This window comes from Haemorhous mexicanus, chromosome 10 (assembly GCF_027477595.1).
Source record: "Haemorhous mexicanus isolate bHaeMex1 chromosome 10, bHaeMex1.pri, whole genome shotgun sequence".
Classification (NCBI taxonomy): Eukaryota; Metazoa; Chordata; class Aves; order Passeriformes; family Fringillidae; genus Haemorhous; species Haemorhous mexicanus.
In genome coordinates, this window is record NC_082350.1 from 26,138,522 (window position 1) to 26,151,295 (window position 12,774).

The 12,774-nt window shown below is 52.5% G+C and overlaps 1 protein-coding gene across 2 annotated transcripts in view; it reads right to left on the reverse strand.

Moving 5' to 3' along the window:
- MBNL1 (muscleblind like splicing regulator 1) overlaps positions 1-2,821 on the reverse strand; it is a 66,786-nt gene extending 63,965 nt beyond the window's left edge. The window contains exon 1 of one of the 2 annotated variants that reach the window (XM_059855919.1): positions 2,697-2,821. The gene's annotated coding sequence lies outside the window, so the exon portion shown is untranslated. The remainder of the gene's footprint in view (positions 1-2,696) is intronic. The other variant, XM_059855902.1, reaches the window with a different exon arrangement.
- Between the last annotated feature and the right edge of the window lie 9,953 nt (positions 2,822-12,774).

Sequence of the window (12,774 nt, forward strand, 5' to 3'; positions counted from 1 at the left end):
TGCCGGCACCTCACTGGCTGGGAGAGCTTTCTGCTGGTTGGCACTGATGGCTTTTTGCTAGAAACAGGAGACTGAAAGGGCAAAGAAGCATTCATTTTTCTTTCAGAAAAATGTTGTGTACTTACACCTGTGTTTCAATGGAGTTTAATCCAGATCAGAACAAAATCCATGACAACTGGTATCCCACGGTATTTAATATTCACTGTGGGGCAGTGCAGATGTCCCTGGCTGCACAGCCCGATGGGCCCTGGGAGTGAACATTGTACTGGGCCATTTGTGCTCTTCCTGTTCCCGTTCAAGCACAAAGAGCTCCCTGGGCCATTTCCTCCCTGAGAACCGACATCACCGCTCTGGGCGTTTTCAAAGCACTTGTTCTGGTCACAAAGTTTCTTACAAACTCCTCCCTGCCCTAATTCTTCCTAAATAGAGGCAAGAGACAGTGTCCTGGTGCTGGGAGACTGGAGCTGTGTCTTGAGCACAGTGATGACATTTCTCACTGTATCCTGAAAAGTGAATGCATTCCATTCACATCGGTTTATGCAGGTTACAGGGGATCAAACCCTAGGGCATGGATGGCAGGCACAAGCTCTGTCATAACACAGTGTCCAGCAGGGCAGGGTAAAGAGAAAACCAAGAGGAAATTTCAGATCCAGGGGTCTCCCAGGTCATCACCCAATACCAACAACAATCACCACCTGCGATTCCAACAGACTAATTGTCTTACAGCAAAGATAAAGAAATATGTCATTGCACACTCAGCATTGTGTGCCGCTCAGCCCAGAGGACAAAGAGAAACACTGTGTGCTAAGAAAGTTTTTTGAGGGATACTTTGTGTTTTAGAATCCCTTTTTGATATCACAAGTGGAGCAAGAAAGAGGAGCTCTCCCGGCTGAGTCAGTGCAGCCCTGGTGCTGTTGAGGTGAGAGGCTGACCGGTGAAATTGGTGCCAATGTGCCTGCCCTTCCCTCTGAGCCTGGCAGGCAGCAGGGCCAGTGGTCACCCAGACATGGCAGAGGAGCAGTGTGTCCCAGAGCCTGACTCGAGGGTGCCTGTGGGCATCCTCTTCACAGCTGCACCTCGAGCAGAACAAAAGCTCTTCCTCACTGCAGGGCTCCCACCCATCAGGAGCACGGGGGGCTCCGTACCTGGCCTACACACAGACAGAAACCACAGTGCAAATCCACCTGAGCTCCAAGTGTGTCCTGTGTCTTCATTTTATCTCACCAAATAGCTGCAATACAGCAGTCACTAAGTCAACCTACACTCTGATCTTCCTTCCCTCCTTGAGCCTTTATTAAAGGCAGACACAGAGTTGCTTCAAACCCGGACTGAACACGACTGCAACCCTGGAGAAGCCGTTTGCTTCCTGATGCCCTTATTTGTGCAACACTGATGAAGCTCAAGTTCCCCAAAAAGGTCTGACACAAGCTGCAGTGCTGCTGCCACAGAAGGCCCTGCTGCCTCCCTGCTCTTCCGGAGCCCGCTCCCGCGGCTGTGCACGGCACACGCAGCCACAGCTTCCCGCCAGGCCAGAGCACATTTGTTTCTGTTTTAATGATCTCATCTGCATGTGCATTTCTGTAAATATTACACACAAATTTATGACTTGGCCCTTACACCATTTTGTCCTTTTGTTTTAAAGCCTCCTGCAACTACTGTGTAATATTATTTTTGTTGAAAGCAATAAGATACTTATAATCTCTCCTAGTCTACAAGCACACAAATGAGAAACATCCACAGTGCAATTCCCAGCAAATAATTGTGATACACATTTTAGCTTTTGCACCTTCCGCAAAGGCAATTTCTTTCCTTCGATGCAGCTCATGCTGCAGCCCCTCCAGCAGCACCTCTTCACCCCCCCAGCCCCATGGGAGCAGCGTGGGTGCTCAGCCCCATGGCTGCTGCAATGTGGTGTTTAGTCACTGAAAACTGGCGGGACGTTCGCCAGCAGCAGCGGATTTCACGCTAGGAAGCTGAGGGCCACTCTCAGAGGATTAATGTCATTTCAGTCTCCCATGTGCTTAACCAACAGCCCCCAGAGTGCCAGCGCAGGGCTGAGGAGCTCCAGGGATGGACACCCACACCCATTCTGCCTTACCCAAGGCTGGCAGGACCCTGCAGAGGAGCAGCACTCGGCCCCAGTGGGAAATGCACCCAAAGTGGAGCACAGCCATGGCGGGGGTGCCTCACCCGCCCTGTGTCTGCTCTACCGCCAGAACACAACAGATGTTAAACCAGCTCACAGGGCTCCTGTAAGCATGTGAGAACCTCTCTCACCTTTTCCAGCGCAGTAAGCAGCACAGGTGATGAACGGGTAAAACTGTAGTAAAAGCAGAAGAAAGAGAAGATGCACATGCCGGCGCCATGGCAGTGGCTCCCGCGCCGTGCTTCTTCCACGTGTCCCTGGGAGCGGGCTGGGGCTCACTCAGGGTGCAGCTACTCCACACCACAGGGGTCCCAGTGGACCCCCAGCATGCGCCACGCAGGGTCTATGGTGGGTCTGTCTGCAACTTTCAATGCTCTTCAGAACCACAGAGTTTTGTTACTCATGCCTTGCATAAAACCATCTTGCATTTACTGTTCATTTCTCTAATAAACTATTCCAGTCTTCACTAACTCAAGATAGCGAGGCGCACATGCGAAAGCAGCACAGTGAAAGACGACAATGAAGCGGTCCAGCTTTGCGAACAACTCACCGTCCGTCCCGCCGGCCGCAGTGTCCTGCTGCGCTGGGCGGGCTGGCGAGCCCCGCGCCGGGGCAGCGGCTCGGTCCCACCTGCGGCTGCTGCGCGGGGCTCGGGCCCGCAGCGCGCCTGGCACCGCCACCGCCCCCCGGGGCCGCGGGGCCAATTGCAGCCTGCTGCTCTCTGCGACGGTGGCCTGGCCTGGGGAAGCCGTGACAGGCCGGAGAATGACACTTGCCAAACCTAGGGGGCCAAGCGAGTGAAGTGAGCCCCTCCTGCAGCGGTAACCACGGCCGCGGGCTGGGCTTAGCACATGTATTTTCTTAAGGAAGCAAAAGTTACTTTCTGCTGGTAAAAAAGGACGCGGCGGAGGAAGTGCTTTGCATGGCACTGCAGCCCAGCTCACTGACGGGAGCTCACCCACATCGGGGACACGGACACGCGGCTGCAGAGTCTCCCTGTGCCTCATTAATCTGCCCCTTGGCCGCTGACACGGGCCATGGCCCGCGCTCCCTGGAAATGGGGCAATGCCTGGGGCGGTGCCCGGGACTCCTTCCTGCTGCAAGCCGCAGATAACGGCTGCCTGGCCTCGCCAGCCAGCGGCTTTCAGCCCATTTTTGCTATTTCTGCTGGGCTTACCACCGACTCCAGGCTTCCAAAGGCAGCGGCCCTTCCACCTAAAGCTCTGCTGCACTCAGAGCCAGCTGGAAATGTCCCTGGCTCAGCGCAGGGGTAAAACACCATGGTGCCCCACCTTCCCTGGCCATGCCAGCTTTGATACACCTGTGCAGTGGCTCCTGCCTGGCAGTGTCCATGGTGGGCACGGCCCGGGGCAGGGGGTGGGTGGGCAGAGCTGCAGGGGAAGGGCCGTGTGGCTCCGTTTGGCTGTGCCAGCTGTGCCAGCTGTGCCGCGCAGCTGGGGCAGGGGGGCTCATACCCACAGCCCCCGTGCCAGGAGCAGAGCCATCTCTCTGGACCCAGGCCCTGCAGTGCCTGAGCTCGGGCCGTGCTGCAGGTGCAACTGGAGGTGCAACACGTGGCTGAGCAGCCTGGAAGCACTGCTGAGGGACGCTGCAGCCAGCACAGCCATGCACAGGATTGTCTGCCATTTCTTTCTGCTCCTCCACCAGTGTCCCCCTCTGCTCCTGCCCTGCAGAGCGCTGCTGGATTCACCATCCCACCCTACGGGGTATTGCAGGAGTTGAGGGAACAGCTTTCCATGAGTCCCTGAGCCTGGCTCGTGGCATGCAGCAGCCAGCCCTGGCTGGCACAGCCCCAGCTTGGCCCCAGCACCGGCAGCAGAGTGTGGGGAGCAGGTCTCTGTGTCTGCTCAGCTTCCTCACTGACGCTGCTCCAAGACCTGCCCTGTGTGACAGAGACAGGTCCTGAGTCCTGATTTCAATCACTAATAAATAATAAATAAAATCAATTACAATGGTCACCTGAGAAATATCCATTCCTATCACAAAATTTTGTGTGTTTTGGCAGGGATAGGGATGCTCTGCCCTGGGGGTCTCTTCCCATCCTGAAGCCTTTTTCCAAGCAGAGCACAGGCACCCTGGTCCCTTCTCTGGGATTCCAGAGGTTCCATAGCTTGGTCAGAGTAAACCCCCAATAAGGGTGAAAGGTAACCAGAAATTTCACCCAGAGGGATACAAAAGATGAAATTTCCCATGGGTGTCAGCTATCTGTGCAGAAACCCAACATCCTCAAGGCCTCCATCAGAAAAGAGGCCTCCATGGAGAGGGGCCCAGGTCTAGTCTGAAAATCTTGGCTGACATGACAGATTTCCTCCTTTTTCTTGATGCAGCTGTGGCCCTGCCAGGCACAGTGAGCTGTGAGCAAACAGCCCCATTTAATCTGACATGATTACCCGGGCTGCAAACAGGGAGCAGGGCCCATCTGCCTTCCCTGTGGTGTCAGACATGCAGCAGGGGGAGTCTTCATGCCCTGCTGAATGAGTACAGCTGCTCACTGAAAACTCACCACAGACACACTTGTTGGCACGTTATTACTCAGGCCATGGTGTGCTCTGTGGGGCTGGTTCTGAATTGAGCTAAAATGTGTCAGCCCCAGAATGCACAGGGTGAGCCCTGATGGGGGCACACATGACAGAGCTACCCAGCTTTTTTCCTTTTTTTTGGTTATTATTCTTGAAGAGACCAAAGCCTGAAGTTTTTCTTAAGCTGCAATTATTAAAATAATGAGTTCCTTCAGAAAGGCAGCAAGGCCAGCCCATGTCATGGTGCTGCTGAAGGGGTTTCTGTTCCCAGCATTTCAGGAGCTTTAATTCTTTCTCATTAAAGCTGACAGTGTCTGACCAATCACTCCACTCCATCCTTCTTATTATTTTTCCAAATTTTGGTCACATCTTTGTTTTGAAAAATAACGACTGTTAAAGTTTTCAGGGGCAGGGGCATTTTGTTTTGCTTGCAAAGAATAAGAAGTCTCTGGTTAATCTGTAAAAGATTATCTGAATCAGAGGAAGTATGGGAAACATATGGCCAATCTCATCTCTCCCTCATTAGGAGATAAAATGTCCATGCTCCTCATTTCCATCCCAGCACTGGAGATAACAGCTTTGCTTTCCTGCTGGATGTCATGTCAAACAGATCCAGATTGGAAACAAAGGTCTCTTCCCTGATATGGGAACCTGTAGCAGGATCCTCATGTTTTTGTATTAAACCCCAGTGTGAAATAATAATAAACTGACCCTTTTGTGCCTTCTTGTGTTGTTTAGGCAGCTTTTGTATTTTCTGTGAGGAACTGTGTCACCAAGGCAGATCTGCCATGGGCACACTGGCCTGGCTGGCACTGGGCAGGAGTGGGAGCATCTCAACATCCCGAAACTCCATCCCAGGAAGGATTGCTAGAGTCCAACCATAAAGGAGGAGGAGGCTGCCTCAAAAAATAAAGCATGTAAGTCCCAAAAGTGAAATTCATATGTAAATGCAAAGTGCACCAGATGAAACAACAGACACTTATTTGCTTTGTTTGGCATTTTTTCCCTTTCAAAAGGTAGATCCCAAACAAGTGATACCACTAAAGGCATTCCTGCTGTATTCTTTACCTTTTCCCCCTCTTTTTCTTTTTTTTTACTAAATGTATCCTGGTATAAAATAAAAGGTAGCTTTAAGAAGTTTGCAGATTTTCAGGCCTAGGACTTTATTTCATTTTCTTTTTCAATCCTGCTTGTTATCATCCCAGTGCCTGGCACAGAGCCAGTGGAACTCCCCTCCTTCCCTGCCTCTCACAGCCTCCCTGGGCTTCCAGAGCAAAGGCACATTCCTGCCCGCACCGATGCAGCCAAATTAAATATTAGCTGCTGGGAATGTTCCTGGTTTCTCTCACATGCCCTCTGGGTGAGGCTCTGGGGCTGGCTGGCAGCACAGTGCCCGTGATGCTGCAGCACATTTGGGGCACTGCCCGCAGCACTCCCAGCCCAGAGCAGGGGCAGGAGGGGGCTGCACCTCCTGCACACCTCCTGCCACCTTCAGCACACAGGGGGCATCTCCAAACGCTTGTACAGCCAGGATTCGGGCACTTTGATCCCATCTCCAAACCTGCCATTTCAGATCTGAGCTGCCCAGCGGGGGGGGCACTGCCCGACCCCTAAGTGACAGAGGCATCAACAGTTCACAGCCACTTTTAGAAACAAAGAAATTCTTCAGGGAAAAACACAGGCAACTACTTACTCTCAATATTTAACTGAAAGCATGGCTGCTCCGGTGAAAGCTGTGGAGTTTTACCAAAGTATCCCTTTTTGCTTCCAGAGGATTTGTGCATCTGTGACCCAAACCAGCCACATTTAAAAGTATTCTGCTGTGAAACTGCCACGGGGCACAGGTGGAAGCACAAGGTGAGTCTGCTTTCACACAGAACACAGTGATTCCAGCCATGGAGATGTTTCCAAAGGACAGCAATAATGCACAGCTTTTCATGCAGCCCCAACCATGTAACCCAGCCGTGCTCCAGCATGGGCACAGACCAGCGGGCAGTGACAGGGAGCAACAGTCCCTTCCTGCCAAGGAAGGACATGAAAATTACCTTTCAAAGTCTGGCTTCATTCCTATGTGGCCGTGGAGGGTTGTTGCTACTTGGCCTATGCCCACACTGAAATATTACAGAATAAGGAGCAAGGCAGATGTGACTTGGTGACCCCCATATTTTTAGCTAAATAACAAGGATGCGATATTCTGCCGTGTTTTAGCAAGCCCCAGCAGTGCCCAGCTCCAGCCTGGCACGGTTTGACAGCGCCCTGTGTGTACCTGCCCGGCGGTGTGAGTGTCACAGCCCTTCACCGGCTCCGGCAGAGCCGAACCCGCGCCGCGCCCCTCCCGGAGCGCCGGGCCGGTGTGCCAGGGGGGGAAGCGCCGCTCCTGCCCTCCCCAGGGGCCCGGCCGGGGCAGTGCCCTGCCGCACAGGGCACGCTGGGCAGCGGGAGCACGGCAGGGAGGCAAAGCACAGCCGGCGGCTCTGCGGGAGCGCCGCGGAGCCTGCCGGCCCCTGGCAGGGACACGGTGTCGCCAAGCTGCCCGCAGACAGCCGGGTGCCGGGAGCGCCCTGCCCTGCCCTGCCCTGCCCAGGAGCGCCCGGCAGCCGCGGGACAGGGCCCGGGGACCCAGCGTGTCCCCCGCCATCCCTCCCGTGCCCGGCACGGCTTCCGACAGCGGGGGGCACTCCCAGCAGTGCCGGGGCACCAGGGCTCCGAGGCTCGGCACCTACAGTCGCACCCAGCGGGGAGCGGGCTCCGGGCTGGGGAGCTGCCGCAGGACCGGCCCTGACCCCCAGGGCACAGCCTGGCCGGGGGCCGGGCAGAGCATCGCAGCCCTGGCGGCTCCCCTGGCCCCGGCAGGCCGGGCATGTGCTCAGAGCCCTCCGCGACGGGACGGGAGAGCGGCTCGGCTCGGGGGATGCTGGCCACAAAGGGGATGCTCAGGTGCTGTGGGATGGCCAAGCCCCTCCATGTCCCTGCCTGGGTGAAGGCACTGCCTTTTGACACTTCTTTGAAGGGATGCCTAAAGGTTTCCTCCAGCCTTGCAAACACTCCAATCAATCTATCTTTCTGTCTCTTCAGGAAACCACAGTCCCTGATTTCTTCAGAAGACACTGCTCATTCACACGGGTCTAGTTGAGACCTACTTTCAGACACATCCTTTGCTATGAGACACCCTCCTAACAAGCATTTTGTTGCACGTTTTCCCAGCCTGAGGAATTAACCAACACAGATAAAGTATTTTGGGGAGGGCACTGGGTTCACAGCATATGAGAGGCCACAGTACTTCACTGGAGCAAGTTCTCTGGCTGACAGCCCTCATCTGGATGCACAGCCCCATCCTGTCAGGCCCAAAGCAAAATAATCCAGATTAAACTATAGGAAGATGACAAGAGTGTTGTTTCTGTCTTGCTCTCACCAAGGCCGAGTCAAAGAAGACAATGTCAGGGTTTTCTTCTGTAATCACACATTGCTCAAGAACTGCCAGCAGGATGATGGGCCCCAGCTAACCAGAGCACGGTGACAAGCACAGACCCCACAGAGGACAGACAGAACACAGCACCCACTTCCCTCTGGCACAAACCAAGAGCTTCCATGATCTGCTTTTCTATGACAGAGCTGTTCACAGAGCACCCATCCCCTTTGTCAGTGTCCAGGCTCCTGGCCCTATTCCAGTGGGGCACAGCCCTGCCATGCCACGGACAGAAAACCTGAGCAGTGCTTGCCCAGTGCAGACCAACTGGTGCAGTGGGCGTACTGGGATGGAGGGTGACACCCCCAGGGCCAGGGTTAATGATCAGCTCATTCTGTAAACACCAGCTGGTTTCTCTAGCTCAGTATTTGGAGTTGTACTCTTTCTAATTAAGTAGTGACTATAGTTACGTGTCATAAAAATCAGATTGCAAGTAATTAATCATTAGGTAAAATTTAATTGGGTTTTTTTTTTTTAGTGAAAAAGACATCCTTTGTCTCTTGTGCTTTTGAAAAGGATATAAAGAAAAATATGAAAAATACTATTGCAACGGGAGAGAAAAATAAATAAGAAGTGGCACATCCAGACAGTGAGTCCATTCAACAGATTTACAGTCTGCATGTTACAGGCATGAACCAGAAACCTGCTTTAAAATAAGATTTAAGGAGCCCAAGGAATCAAAATCCAGTCTGTCATGCTAAGAAATACTTTTGGAGAAACTTACATTCAATGCTATCAGTACAACAGGCTGAATCACTGCAATGATAGGCAGCAGCTTTAAGAAAAACTGATTTCTCCGATATAATTCAATATAGGAATAAAGTAGCTAAGAGGAACCATTTAACTCTGTTTATTTTTATCTTTATCTGTGTAAAGCAATACTGGGTACTACACAGAGTGGTCTGGAAAGCATTTTAGGAGGTAAGCAGGCTTATCCTCCCTCACACAGGCAGCAGGTCTGGAAAAGCTGCTTTCATAAATATGAAAAGTCACACCAAACCCCTTGGAAGTTCATATGTCACAGTAAGCAGAGGAACTGTTAATGAGAACAGGATAATTGTAACTAAACATTAATTCCTCTCTATTTATTTTGGTACAAGGTCAATTCTGATGTTATTTCTTCCCTTGCCAAGTTATACCAAACACTCTGCCCAAAGGTGTTGCAGGCAGGAGAAAACAAAGGCTGAATTAATCTCTGATGGAACAGGAAAAGTCATTTCGGGATCCTTTGAGGTTACTACAGAAATCCTTCTAGGAAATAACAGAAATCAAAGCAGAGGAGAGAGCATCTGCTCATCAACTCCAGCTCCGTGCATGGTGAGGATGGAGGAGGTGCCCTGGTCCTGAGGGAAGGCAGGGATGGGGCTGGGACAGGCACTTAGGGTCACAGCCCTCCTCCTGAAACACAACCAAACCCTGAATCCAACGGGGCTTTGTGGGAACCAAGCCTTCTAAAGCATCCTCTGGCACTTCCCTCGATGCAGCAAAAGGAGCAGCACCAAGCACCACCACTTTGTAACGATTGCCTGAAATGCACAACTAATTAAAAGGAAATAAGTAAAAACACCCTGAAAGACAAATGGGCACTGAAAGTAATTTGCTCTCGGGGATCAGGGAAAGCTTAATTCCCTGTGACAGAACTATAGACACAAACCTCAGAGAAGCCAGCAGTAGGGCACCTGATAGCTAAAGCATTCCCTGCACAAATATTGGGTTGAAATACAAAGAAACTAGAATATCCCCATACACCATAAAGAAAAATAAACATTAGGGTGATAAAGTACTTCCTCTCCTGTCAAAAATGTATTGCTAGATATAAAATCATGGCAATTGAACCTCGTGCATGAGGTTTTTAAATTCGGGCCTCTGTAGAAATGTGCTCTAACAGGATGATGTTTGTTTTCCCTGGCTGCTGTTCACTCTGGAGAGCCCCCAGCCATTGTGCTCCTGCAGGAGGAGGATTTCCGCTAGTAAACCTGCCAGGGGAGCACAACCAGGCATCCCAGGAGCTGTATTTCTTTGGGAGAATGGAAAACCCCTCGAGTGCCAGGAGCTGTTCAGTGACAAAGGAGATGTGAGCAGCCCAAGGTCCACCAGGTGAAGTCAGGTTTGTTCCGAGCCTCTCCATAGGCTGATCAGGGGAAAGGAGATGAGGGGACTGTCTAAAGAAAAAAAGAGAAAGTCCCAATAGCATTTAAAACTCCCATTCCAAGGCTGGAGGGAGCCCCTTGGGGTACTCCCACAGCCCCAGCCGTTTGCCAGGCCAGCTGAGGACAGAAGTGCTGTGTGTCCCTGCAGAGCCCGGGCAGCTCCAGGCTGGTGCCTGGGCTCACAGCTGCTCCTCATCCCTCCATTTACAGGGGACATTTCCCGGTAGTTTCACTTGTGACCCAGCTCAAAGGATTGCTTTTTGCACCTTGCCTCTCCGTTGCTGCGCCTGCAGAAGCCTCCCTCAGCACACAGCAGTTCCTTCCCCTCACGCTGCTGCACATTTCCCATAAACCAAACTGGGTCACTTCATTTCTCTACAGGAGCTCCTGATTCCATCTGGCTGTCCCACCACAGCCCTGCACCTCATGCACATACAAGCTCTCTCTCCAGAAGATGGCTCAACCAGGCTTCCCCAAGAAGTGCCACATTCTGCAGTAATTTTTGATGCTTTCTTTTTTCTGTAACCTACTTGGTTATAAAAGGGACTTTTGAGAACTGTCACCTCATTCTTACCTGTTCAGCTTGCTCATTCCTTGTGCACTGTGGCACACAGCACAGGATCCTTGTGCAGGCAGGGAAGCAGCACCACGGCTCCTATTTAACCCTTTGGGCCCCACATCCTGTCTGATGGAGCTCCTGGGGCAGGTGGGACCCATTGCCTCCTCTGGCTCGTCAGCACTGCCCACTGCTGCGGCCCCTCACCTGGGCAGAGGACACTCCCCGGGCCCTGCCCAGCCCTGCATCACCTGCCTGGGTGGGCTAACAGCTCCCTGTTCCCCCCAGGGTGTTTGGGCAGCTGGGCTGTGCCGGGCTCAGCCCCCACCTTTCCCATCAGAAAGAAGGAATCGGGCCAGCAGCAAGTGGGCTGTGTCTGCCCCTGAACAGCAGTCACCAAACAGGGCAGGCCTCTGGGAAGGAAAAGAATTCCTAAGACCAAGCCTTGGAGCAGCCGAGAGCACAGGATTTATTTCAAAAGGCAGCAGGCAAACTGCTGGATTGCTTTATTTATCAAATAACTTCATTACTTCATCTGGACGGTTATTTGTGAGACCTTCCATCCTGTGACTCTTATGAGGCTGTGTCAGGAAGTGAGGCAAGAGTGCAAGAATGAACAAAGCAGCACTTAAACGTTCCACTTCACTTATGTGGGTCAAAATCTCGATAAGAGACAGAAAACTGAAAGGAAAATGAGTCTTGCAGGCACCTTGCTCTGGCATCAGATCCCTGCAGCACTCTGCCCCCAGGTGATCGTGTGCTCGGCTCAGACCCTGATGCTGCTGGTCCAAAAGCTGCTTGAACAAACAGGTGAAGCTCCAGGTGTTTCCATGAGTGTGCCTGCACACCTGGGGTGCTGCCCAGAGACCTCGGGGGGCTGCTGAGCTGACCTCACCTCACCAGCCAAAGGACAGACTGCCCAGAGGGTGAAGCTCTCCTGGGCTCCAGGAAGACTATTTTTAGCTTACGTATTTTTAGAAAGTGAAAACCAAATTGAAACCAAGCAGAAGTCAGCTGAATTGGTATCTTCATTACTGTCAACATGAGCAGTTAAACTCTGAATTGGCAGTGTGGCAGTGGCATGGTCAGGACACCTCTGCTGGTGTCAGCTCCTCGCAGGTGCCCAGGGCAGCCAGGCAGCCAGCCCTCCCACAGCCCCTGTGTGGGCAGCCTTGCTCTTCTGGAGCCATGCTCTTACAAATCATTGTTAAAACAATGCAGAGCAGCAGCTGCTGTGGCACAGAGCACTGCAGGGAGCTGGGGCACGGAGCAGAGGCAGCTGAGCCCAGAGCAGCACTGCCTGGGCAGTGGCAGGGCAAAAGGTGATGGGAACAAAGGCAAACCCAGGAAATTCCCTCTAAATGTCAGGAAAAACATGGTAGGACATTTTACACATTCCAGGCTGCAGAGAACCTGAGGTTTGGTAGGGTTTGGAACGAATAAGAAATAGATCCACGTGTTTTCTTGTGGGTGTGGAGCTGGTTGTGAATTCCCTCCAAAGACAGGCTCCTGCAGCTAAAGGGGAGACAGAACACAGCCCCGTGTGCTGGCCCTGTGTGTGCCTGGGAAAGTGGCTGCAGGGCTGGGAGAGCCAGGGGCAGCCCCAGCCCCTCGCCCTGCCCTCACCCCTCTTCCCAGGAACAGTTATTTTTAGGTCACTTACCGCCACTAAAACATACTTGGACTGTTTTCAGGCTGACTCACAGCTGAATTCCTGTTCTGGAGGCATTTTCAGTCCACACCCAAAATAAGGAAAGACAAAACAAAATGAAACCAAAAAAACCCTGTCTGAATCAGAAGCAAAGCCTGTGCCCAGCTGTGCTGCTGCCAGCGCCTGCAGCCCAAGTGTGGCTCTGCCTGGGGGAACCTGCCCCCACTGCCCACCACCTACACCCACCTTGGTCCTGCTCGGCCCA